Raw genomic sequence first — 11,113 nt, 5'->3', positions numbered from 1 at the left:
ATGATTAACATATAGGTGCATGTGTGTCTTTATTATTATTATTACTATTATTATACTTTAAGTTCTGAGATACGTGTGCAGAACATGCAGGTTTGTTACATAGGTATATACATGTCGTGGTGGTTTGCTGCACCCATCAACTGGTCATCTATATGAAGTACTTCTCCTAATGCTATCCTTCCCCTAGCCCCCCACCCCCTGACTGGCTCCAGTGTGTGATATTCTCCACATTGTGTCCATGTGGTCTCATTGTTCAAATCCCACTTGTGAGTGGGAACAGGTGGTGTTTGGTTTTCTGCTCCTGTGTTAGTTTGCTGAGAATGATGGTTTCCAGTTTCATCCATGTCCCTGCAAAGGACATGAACTCATCCTTTTTTATGGCTGCATAGTATTGAGTGGTGAATATGTGCCACATTTTCTTTATCCAGTCTATCATTGGTGGGCATTTGGATTGGTTCCAAGTATTTGCTATTGTAAATAGTGCTACAGTAAACATACATGTGCATGTGTCTTTATGATAGAATGATTTATAATCCTTTGGGTATATACCCAGTAATGGGATTGCTGGGTCAAATGATATTTCTGGTCCAGATCCTTAAGGAATCACCACACTGTCTTCCACAATGGTTGAACAAATTTACACTCCCACCAACAGTGTAAAAGCATTCCTATTTCTCCACATCCTCTCTGGCATCTGTTGTTTCCTGACTTTTTAATGATTGCCATTGTAACTGCTGTAAGGTGGTATCTCATTGTGGTTTTGATTTGCGTTTCTCTAATGACCTATGATGATGAGCATTTTTTCATATGTTGGTTGGCCACATAAATGTCTTTTTTTGAGAGGTGTCCATTCATTTCCTTTTTCCACTTTTTGATGAGGTTGTTTTTTTCTTCTTGTAAATTTGTCTAAGTTCCTTGTAGATTCCGGATACTAGCCCTTTGTCAGATGGATAGATTGCAAGAATTTTCTCCCATTCTGTAGGTTGCAAGTTCACTCTGATAGTTTCTTTTACTGTGCAGAAGCTCTTAGTTTAATTAGATCCCATTTGCCAATTTTGGCTTTTGTTGCCATTGCTTTTGGCATTTTAGTCATGAAGCCTTTGGCCATACCTATGTCCTGAATGGTATTGCCTAGGTTTTCTTCTAGGGTTTTTATGGCTTTAGGTCTTAGTTTAAGTGTCTAATCCATCTTGAGTTTATTTTTGTGTTAGGTGTAAGGAAGGGGTCCAGTTTCAGCTTTCTGCATATGGTTAGACAGTTTTCCCAACACCATTTATTAAATAGGGAATCCTTTCCCCATTACTTGTTTTTGTCAGGTTTATCAAAGATCAGATTGTTGTAGATGTGTGGTGTTATTTCTGAGGTTTCAATTCGGTTCCATTGGTCTGTATAGCTGCTTTGGCACCAGTACCATGATGTTTTGGTTACTCTAGCCTTGTATAGTTTGAAGTCAGGTAATGTGATGCCACCAGCTTTGTTCTTTTTGCTTAGGATTATCTTGGCTATATGGGCTCTTTTTTGCTTCCATATGAAATTTAAAGTAGTTTTTCCTGATTCTGTGAAGAAAGTCAATGGTAGCTTGATGGGGATAGCACTGAATCTATAAATTACTTTGGGCAGGATGGCCATTTTCACAATATTAATTCTTCCTACCCATGAGCATGGGCTGTTTTTCCATTGATTGTGTCCTCTCTTACTTCCTTGAGCAATGGTTTGTATCTCTCTTTGAAGAGGTCCTTCACATCCCTTATAAGTTGGATTCCTAGGTATTTTATTCTCTTTGTAGTAATTGTAAATGGGAGTTCACTCATGATTTGGCTCTCTATCATTGGTTATAGGAATGCTTGTGATATTTGCACATTGATTTTTTATCCTGAGACTTAGCTGAAGTTGCTTATCAGCTAAAGGAGATTGTGGGCTGAGACCATGGGATTTTCTAAATATACAATCATGTCATCTGCAAACAGAGACGATTTGACTTCCTCTCTTTCTATTTGAATGCCCTTTCTTTCTTTCTCTTGCCTGATTGCCCTGGCCAGAACTTCCAATATTATGCTGAATAGGAAAGATGAGAGGGGGCATCCTTGTCTTGTGCCAGTTTTCAAAGGGAATGCTTCCAGCTTTTGCCCATTCAGTGTGATATAGGCTGTGGGTTTGTCATAAATAGCTCTTATTATTTTGAGATACGTTCCATCGATACATAGTTTATTGAGAGTTTTTAGCATGAAGGGCTGTTGAATTTTGTCAAAGGCCTTTTCCGCATCTATTGAGATAATCATGTGGTTTTTGTCTTTGGTTCTGTTTATGTGTTGGATTACGTTTTTCGATTTGCGTATGTTGAACCAGCCTTGCATCCCAGGGATGAAGCTGATTTGATCATGGTGGATAAGCTTTTTGATGCGCTGCTGGATTAGATTTGCCAGTATTTTATTGAGGACTATTGCATCAATGTTCATCAGGGATATTGGCCTGAAATTTTCTTTTTTTGTTGTGTCTCTGCCAGGTTTTGGTATCAGGGTGATGCTGGCCTCATAAAATGAGTTAGGGAGGAGTCCTTCTTTTTCTACTGTTTGGAATAGTTTCAGAAGGAATGGTACCAGCTCCTCTTTGTACCTCTGGTAGAATTTGGCTGTGAATCCCTCTGTTCCTGGGCTTTTTTTTTTTTTTTTTTGGTTGGTTGGTAGGCTATTAATTACTGCCTCAATTTCAGAACTTGTTATTGGTCTATTCAGGGATTTGACTTCTTCCTGGTTTAATCTTGGGAGGGTGTATGTGTCCAGGAATGTATCCATTTCTTCTAGATTTTCTAGTTCACTTGCATAGAGGTGTTTATAGTATTCTCTGATGGTAGTTTGATTTTTGTGGGATCAGTGGTAATATCCCCTTTATCATTTTTTATTGTGTCTATTTGATTCTTCTCTCTTTTCTTCTTGATTAGTCTGGCTAGCATTCTATTTTGTTAATCTTTAAAAAAAAACTAGCTCCTGGATTCATTGATTTTCTGAAGAGTTTTTGTGTCTCTCTTTTCAGTTCTGCAGTGATCTTAGTTATTTCTTGTCTTCTGCTAGTTTTTGAATTTGTTTGCTCTTGCTTCTCTAGTTTTTTTAATTGTGATATTAGGGTTCAATTTTAGATATTTCCCACTTTCTCCTGTGGGCATTTAGTGCTATAATTTTCCCTCTAAACAGTGCTTTAGCTGTGTCCCAGAGATTCTGCTATATTGTCTCTTTGTTCTCATTGGTTTCAAAGAACTTATTTATTCTGCCTTCATTTTGTTATTTACCCAGTCATTCAGAGCAGGTTGTTCAGTTTCCGTGTAGTTGTGCTGTTTTGAGTGAGTTTCTTGAGTTCTAATTTGATTGCACTGTGGTCTGAGAGACAGTTTCTTCTTATTTCTATTATTTTGCATTTGCTGAGGAGTGTTTTACTTCCGATTACATGGTCAATTTTAGAATAAGTGTGATGTGGTGTTGAGAAGAATGTATCTTCTGTTGATGTGGGGTGGAGAGTTCTATAGATGTCCATTAAGTCCGCCTGGTCCAGAGCTGTGTTCAAGTCCTGAATATCCTTGTTAATATTCTGTCTCATTGATCTGTCTAATATTGACTGTGGGGTGTTAAAGTCTCCCACTATTATTACGTGGGAGTCTTAAGTCTCTTTGTAGGTCTCTAAAAACTTGCTTTATGAATCTGGGTGCTCCTGTATTCAGTGCATATATATTTAAGATAGCTCTTTTTGTTGCATTGATCCCTTTACCATTATGTAATGCCCTTCTTTTTCTTTTTTGATCTTTGTTGGTTTAAAGTTTGTTTTATCAGAGACTAGGATTGCAACCCCTGCTTGGTTTTGCTTTCCATTTAGCCCATTTACATTTAAGGTTAATATTGGTATGTGTGAATTTGATCCTGTAATTATGATGCTAGCTGGTTATTTTGCCCATTAGTTGTTGCAGTTTCTTCGTAGTGTCGATGGTCTTTGCAATTTGGTACGTTTTTGCAGTGACTGGTACCAGTTGCTCCTTTTGATGATTAGCTCTTGTAAGGCAGGCTGGGGGGTGACAAAATCTCTTGGCATTTGCTTGTCTTTAAGGGATTTTATTTCTCCTTCACTTGTGAAGCTTAGTTTGGCTGGATATGAAATTCTGGGTTGAAAATTCTTTTCTTTAAGAATGTTGAATATTGGGCCCCACTCTCTTCTGGCATGTAGGGTTTCTGCAGAGAGATCAGCTGTTAGTCTGATGGGCTCCCTTTTGTGGGTAACCCGACCTTTCTATCTGGCTGCTCTTAATATTTTTTCCTTCATTTCAACCTTGGTGAATTTGATGATTATGTGTCTTGGGGTTGCTCTTTTCAAAGAGTATCTTTGTGGTGTTCTCTGTATTTCCTGAATTTGAATGTTGGCCTATCTTGCTAGGTTGGGGAAGTTCTCCTGGATAATATTCTGAAGAGTATTTTCCAACTTGGTTCCATTCTCCCTGTCACTTTCAGGTACTCCAATCAAACGTAGGTTTGGTCTTTTCACGTAGTCCCGTATTTCTTATAGGCTTTGCTCATTCCTTTTCATTCTTTTTCTGTAATCTTGTCTTTACGCTTTATTTCATTAAGTTGATCTTCAATCCATGATATCCTTTATTCTGCTTGATCGATTCAGCTATTGATACTTGTGTATTCTTCATGAAGTTCTCGTGCTGTGTTTTTCAGCTCCATCAGGTCATTTATGTTCTTCTCCAAACTGGTTATTCTAGTTAGAAATTCCTCTAACCTTGTTTCAAGGTTCTTAACTTCCTTGCATTGGGTTAGAACATGCTTCTTTAGCTCAAAGGAGTTTGTTATTACCCACCTTCTGAAGCCTACTTCTGTCAATTCGTCAAACTCTTTCTCCATGTAGTTTTGTTCCCTTGCAGAGAGGAGTTGTGATCCTTTGGAAGAGAAGAGACATTCTGTTCTTTGGAATTTTCAGTGTTTTCATGCTGGTTTTTCCTCATCTTCATGGATTTATCTACCTTTTGTCTTTGATGGTGACCTTCAAATGGGGTTTCTGTGTGGACATCCTTTTTGTTGATGTTGATACTATTCCTTTCTGTTTGTTAGTTTTACTTCTACCAGTCAGGCCCCTCTGCTGCAGGTCTGCTGGAGTCTGCTGGAGGTCCACTGCAGACCCTGTTTGCCTGGGTATCACCAGCGAAGGCTGCAGAACAGCAAAACTTGCTGCCTGTTCCTTCCTCTGGAAGCTTCATCCCAGAGAGGCACCCACAAGATGCCGGCCAGAGCTCTCCTGTAAGAGATGTCTGTCAACTCCTGCTGGGAGGCGTCTCCCAGTCAGGAGGCACAGGGGTCAGGGACCCACTTGAGGAGGCAGTCGGTCTCTTAACAGAGTTCAAGTGCTGTGCTAGGAGATCTGCTCTTTTCAGAGCCAGCAGGCAGGAATGTTTGATTCTGCTGAAGCTGCACCCACAGCCATCCCTTTCCCAGGTGCTCTGTCCCAGGGAGATGGGAATTTTATCTATAAGCCCCTGACTGGGGTTGCTGCCTTTCTTTCAGAACTGCCCTTCCCGGAGACAAGGAATCTAGAGAGGCTGTCTTGCTACAGTGGCTTTACTGAGCTGCCGTGGGCTCCGCCCAGTTCAAACTTCCTGGTGGCTTTGTTTACACTGTAAGGGGAAAACCACCTACTTAAGCCTCAGTAACGGCAGATGCACCTCCCCCCACCAAGCTCGAGCATCCCAGGTAGACTTCAGACTGCTGTACTGGCAGTGAAAATTTCAAGCCAGTGGATCTGAGCTTGCTGGGCTCCATGGGGGTGGGATTCACTGAGCTAGACCACTTTGATCCCTGGCTTCAACCCCCTTTCCAGGGGAGTAAATGGTTCTATCTTGCTGGCATTCCAGGTGCCACTGCGGTATGACTAAAAACTCTTGCAGCTAGCTCAGTGTCTGCCAAAATGGCCTCCCAGTTTTGTGCTTGAAATCCAGGGCACTGGTGGCATAGGCACCAAAGGGAATCTCTTGGTCTGTGAGTTGTGAAGACCATGGGAAAAGCATAGTATCTGGGCCAGAGTGCACCGTTCCTCTGCATGTGTCTTTATGGTAAAACAATTTATATTCTTTTTGTTATATACCCAGTAATGGGATTGTTGGGTCAAATGATACTTCCATTTTAAGTTATTTAAACAATCTCAAAACTGCTTTCAACAGTGGCTGAACTAATTTACATTCCCACCCACAGTATATAAGTATTCCACTTTCTCCACAACTTCACCAGCATCTGTTATTTTTAAAATTTTTAGTAATAGCCATTCTGATTACCATGAGATGCTATCTCATTGTGGTTTCGATTTGCACTTCTCTGATGATTTGTAATGTGGAGCATTTTTTCATATGTTTGTTGGCCACATGTATGTCTTTTTTTAAAAAGTGTCTGTTCATGTCCTTTGCCCATTTTAAAACAAGGTTGTTTGTTTTTTGCTTGTTGATTCAAGTTCATTATAGATTCTGGATACTAGACCTTTGTTGGATGCATAGTTTGCAAATATTTTCTCCTATTCTGTAGGTTCCCTGTTTACTGTATTGATTGTTTCTTTTTCTGTGCAGTTTTTTATTTTAAGTAAGCCCCACTTGTCAATTTTTGTTTTGTTGCATTTGCTTTTAGAGTCTTCATTACAAAATCTTTGCCAAGGCTGATATTCAGGATGGTATTTTCTAGGTTTTCTCCTGGAATTTTTATAGTTTTAGGTTTTTCCACTTAAGTCTTTCATTTGTCTTGACTTCTGTATATAGTACAAAGGAATAAGTCCAGTTTCAATCTTCTGCATATGGCTAGCCAGTTATCCTAGCATCATTTATTGAATAAGGAGTCTTTTCCCCATTGCTTGTTATTGTCAACTTTGTTGAAGATCAGGTGTGTGGCTTTACTTCTGGTTTCTGTATTCTGTTCCATTGGTCTATGTGTCTGTTTTTGTATTAGTACCATGCTGTTTTGGCCACTGTAGCCTTGTAGTATAGTTTGAAGTCAGCTAATGTGATGCCTCTGGTTTTGTTCTTTTTCTTAGGATTGTTTTGGCTATTTGGGCTCTTTTTTGGTTCCATATGAATTTTAGAAATTTTTTTCAAATTCTGTGAATAGTGTAATTGGTAGTTTGATAGAAATAGTATTGAATCTGTAAGTTGCTTTGGGAAGTATAGCCATTTTAATGATACTGATTTTTCCAATTCATTAGCATAAAATGTTTTCTCATTTGTTTGTGTCAGCTCTGATTTCTTTTAGCAGCATTTTGTAGTTCTGTTTGTAGACATCTTTCACCTCCCTGGTTAGCTGTGTTCTTAGGTATTTTATTCTTTTTGTGGCTACTATGAATGGGGTTTTGTTCTTTTTTGGCTGTCATTGGCAGCACTGGTGTATTAAAATGCTACTGATTTTTCAACATTGATTTTGTATTCAAAAACTTTGCTGAAGTTGTTTATCCAATATAGGAACCTTTGGGAGAAGACTATGGGGTTTTCTAGGTACAGGATCATATCATCTGTGAAGAGAAATAGTTTTACTTCCTCTGTTTCTATTTGGATGTCTTTTATTTCTTTCTCTTGCTGATTGCTCTGTTAGCACTTCCAATACTATGTTGAATAGGAGTGGCAAGAGTGGGAATCCTTGTCTTGTTTCAGTTGTCAAAAGAAATAAATGCTTCCAGCTTTTGCCTATTCAGTATGATGTTGGTTGTGGGTTTGTCATAGATGGCTCGTATCATTTTGAGGTATAGTCCCTTAATGCCCAGTTTCTTCAGGGTTTTTAACATGAAGAGATGTTAAATTTCACTGAAAGCCTTTGCTGTGTCTATTGAGATGATCTTCTTTTTTTTTTTAGTTCTGTTTATGTGATGAATCACATTTGTTGATTTGCATATGTTAAACCAACCTCATATCCCAGGAATAAAGCCTATTTGATCATCGTAGGTTAACTTTTTGATGTGCTGCCAGGTTTGGTTTGCTAGTACTTTGTTGATAATTTTTGCATCTATGTTCATCAGGGATATTTGCTGCCATTTTCTTTTTTTGTTGTGTCACTTCCAGGTTTTAGTATCAGAATGATGCTGGCTTCATAGAATGAGTTAGGGAGGAGTCCTTTCTCTTCAATTTTTTGGAATAGTTTTAGTAGGATTGGTACCAGCTCTTCTTTATATGTCTAATAGAATTTAACTGTGAATCTGTCTGGTTGATGGGCTTTGTCTGTTTGAAAAATTACTATTACTGATTAAATTTGGGAACTCATTATTGGTCTGTTTAGGGTTTTGACTTCTTCCTGGTTCGATCTTGGAAGACTGTATGTTTCCAGGAATTTATTCATAATCTTCTAGGTTTTCTAGTTTGTGTGCATAGACGTGTTTGTAATAGATGGGTTTTCTTTTTTGTATTTCTGTGGGGTTAGGGATAGTGTTCTCTTTGTCATTTCTGATTGTGTTTATATTGATCTTCTCTTTTTTTCCTTTATCAGTTCATCCAGAAGTCTATTAATTTTAGTTAGTCTTTCACAAAACCAACTTTTGGTTTCATTGATTTTCTTGTATGGTTTTTCTCATCTCCATTTCATTCAGTTCAGCTCTGATTTTGGTTATTTCTTGTCTTCTGCTAGCTGTAGGATTGGTTTGCTCATGTTTTTCTATTTCCTCTAGGTACGTTAATTTGATCTCTTTCCAACTTTTTGATGTGGGTGTTTAGCACTATAAACGTTCCTCTTAATACTGCTTTAGCCATGACTCAGAGATTCTGGTATGTTGTATCTTTGTTTTTGTTAGTTTCAAAGAATCTCTTAATTTCTGCCTGTATTAGGCAATTTTCATGCTGATGATAAAGACATACCCAAGACTGGGCAATTTACAAAAAAAGAGGTTTAATTGGACTTACAGTTCCATGTGGCTGGGGAAGTCTCACAATCATGGCAAAAGGCAAGGAGGACCAAGTGCCATCTTATATGGATTGCAGCAGGCAAAGAGAGAATGAGGAAGATGCAAAAGTGGAAATCCTGATAAAACCATCAGATCTCATGAAACTTATTCACTACCATGAGAACAGTATGGGGAGGAAACCGCCCCCATGATTCAATTATCTCCCACAAGGTCCCTCCCACAACACATAGGAATTATGGGGGTAAAATTCGTGATGAGATTTACGTAGGGACAGAGATCCAAACCATATCACTATCTTAATCTCATTGTTTACCCAAATGTCATTCAGGAGCAGATCATTTGACTTCTTTGTAATTATATGGCTTTGAGAGATCTTCTTGGTATTGGTTTCCATTTTTATTGTGCTGCAATCTAAGAGTATGGTGGCTATGATTTTGGTTTTTTGCATTTGATAAGAGTCATTTTATGGCTGACTGTGTGGTCAATTTTAGTGTATGTGCCATGTGCAGATGAGAAGAGTGTATATTCTCCTGTTGAGTGGACTGTTCTGTAGATGTCTGTTAGGCCTATTTGCTCAAGTGTCAAGTTTAGATCCTAAATATCTTTGTGAGTTTTTTACCTTATGATCTGTCTAATACTTTCAGTGGGGTATCGAAGGCTCTCACTGTTATTGTGTGTTCATCTAAGTCTCTTTGTAGTTCTCTAAGAACTTGTTTTACGAGTCTGGGTGCTCTAGTGTTGGGAATATATATTTAGGATAGTGAAGGCTTCTTGTTGAATTGAACCTTTATCATTAAGTAATATCCTTATTTGTTCTTTTTTATCCTTGTTGGTTTAAAGTCTGTTTCATCTGAAATAAAAATAGCAAGTCCTGCTTTTTTCTGTTTTCCATTTGCTTGATAAATCTTTCTCTATCCTTTTACTTTGAGCCTAAAGTTTTCATCACTTGTGAGATGGGTCTGTCTTGTAGACAGCATATGTTTGGGTCTTGCTTCTTTGTCCAACTTGCCACTCTGAGACTTTTAAGTGGGGGCTTTTTGCCCATTTACATTCAAGGTTAATATTGATACGTGTGAATTAGATCCTATCATCATGTTGTTAGCTGGTTGCTATATAGACTTGATTGTGTAGTTGCTTTATACTGTCAATGGTCTACGTGCCTAAGTGTGTTTTTGTGGTGTCTGGTAATGGTCTTTCATTTTCATGTTTAGCATTCCCTTAAGGACCTCATATAAGGCAGGTCAGGCCCAATGGTAACAAATTCCCTTAGCATTTGCTTGCCTGAAAGAATTTTATCCTCCTTTGATTATGACATTTAGATGGTTGAATATAAAATTTTTGTTTTTAATTTCTTTTCTTTAAGTATACTAATTATAGGCCTCCAAGCTCTTCTGGCTTGTAGGATTTCTGCTGAAAGCTCTACTGTTAGCCTGATGAGGTTCCCTTTGCTGGTGACCTTCCCTTCTGTCTAGGTGCCTTTAATATTTTTTCTTTATTGCAGACCTTGGAGAATCTGGTAACTATGTGCCTCGGGGATTGTTGCATTGTATAATATCTTGTAGGGGTTTTCTAAATTCTCTGAATTTTAATTTCAACCTCTCTGGCAAGATTGGGGAAAATTTCATGGACTATATCTTCAAATATGTTTTCCACATTGCTTGCTCTCTCTTACTGTTTCAGAGATGCCAGTGAGTCATAGGTTTGGTCTCTATGTAAAAATATGGAATTCTTTATGAGTTTCCATGTTATTCTTATACAAGGGCCATTTTAATCCACTCTTTATCATTCCAATTTTATTATATGTATTGCCAAACTAAGCACCACTTATAACTGTTTTTGCAAACTCTTTACATTTCCATTAAGTGTGTTCCACCATGCTCAACAACTTTCCTCTACAGTACATTCTCACACCTGATTGGATGCTGGCAAAATAGACATTGTTCTGTGGGAGCTTTGCCATAGGTTAGAGCAGAACATGAGGATCAGTGCACACTTTGGACTACAAGTCTTAAAGAGATGATGTTTCTCTCACCATTGGTAAATAGGAAAGCAAAGAGCAAGCTCTCCTGCATTATTTATCAAATGACAGGAAGAGCAGTTAAAAAGTATAAGGACCAAAGAGAATATTCACCTTGGCCCTCTGAAGGTTCACTGAAAAATGAGCTCACAAAAATTAGATTTATGGGAGAAAAGGCATACGAATTTATTTAACATGTAT

At 38.2% G+C, this 11,113-nt stretch overlaps 1 non-coding gene across 1 annotated transcript; it reads right to left on the bottom strand.

The window, feature by feature from the left end:
* Positions 1–10,609: 10,609 nt before the first annotated feature.
* On the bottom strand, positions 10,610–10,716 carry LOC115935119 (U6 spliceosomal RNA). The gene has a single exon (XR_004070825.1). It is a non-coding gene; the product is annotated as a U6 spliceosomal RNA (small nuclear RNA).
* Positions 10,717–11,113: the final 397 nt, after the last annotated feature.

Source organism: Gorilla gorilla, chromosome 5 (assembly GCF_029281585.2).
Source record: "Gorilla gorilla gorilla isolate KB3781 chromosome 5, NHGRI_mGorGor1-v2.1_pri, whole genome shotgun sequence".
Lineage (NCBI taxonomy): Eukaryota > Metazoa > Chordata > Mammalia > Primates > Hominidae > Gorilla > Gorilla gorilla.
The sequence above is the reverse complement of the archived record's forward strand: the minus strand, read 5'-3'. Positions and strand labels throughout refer to the sequence as shown.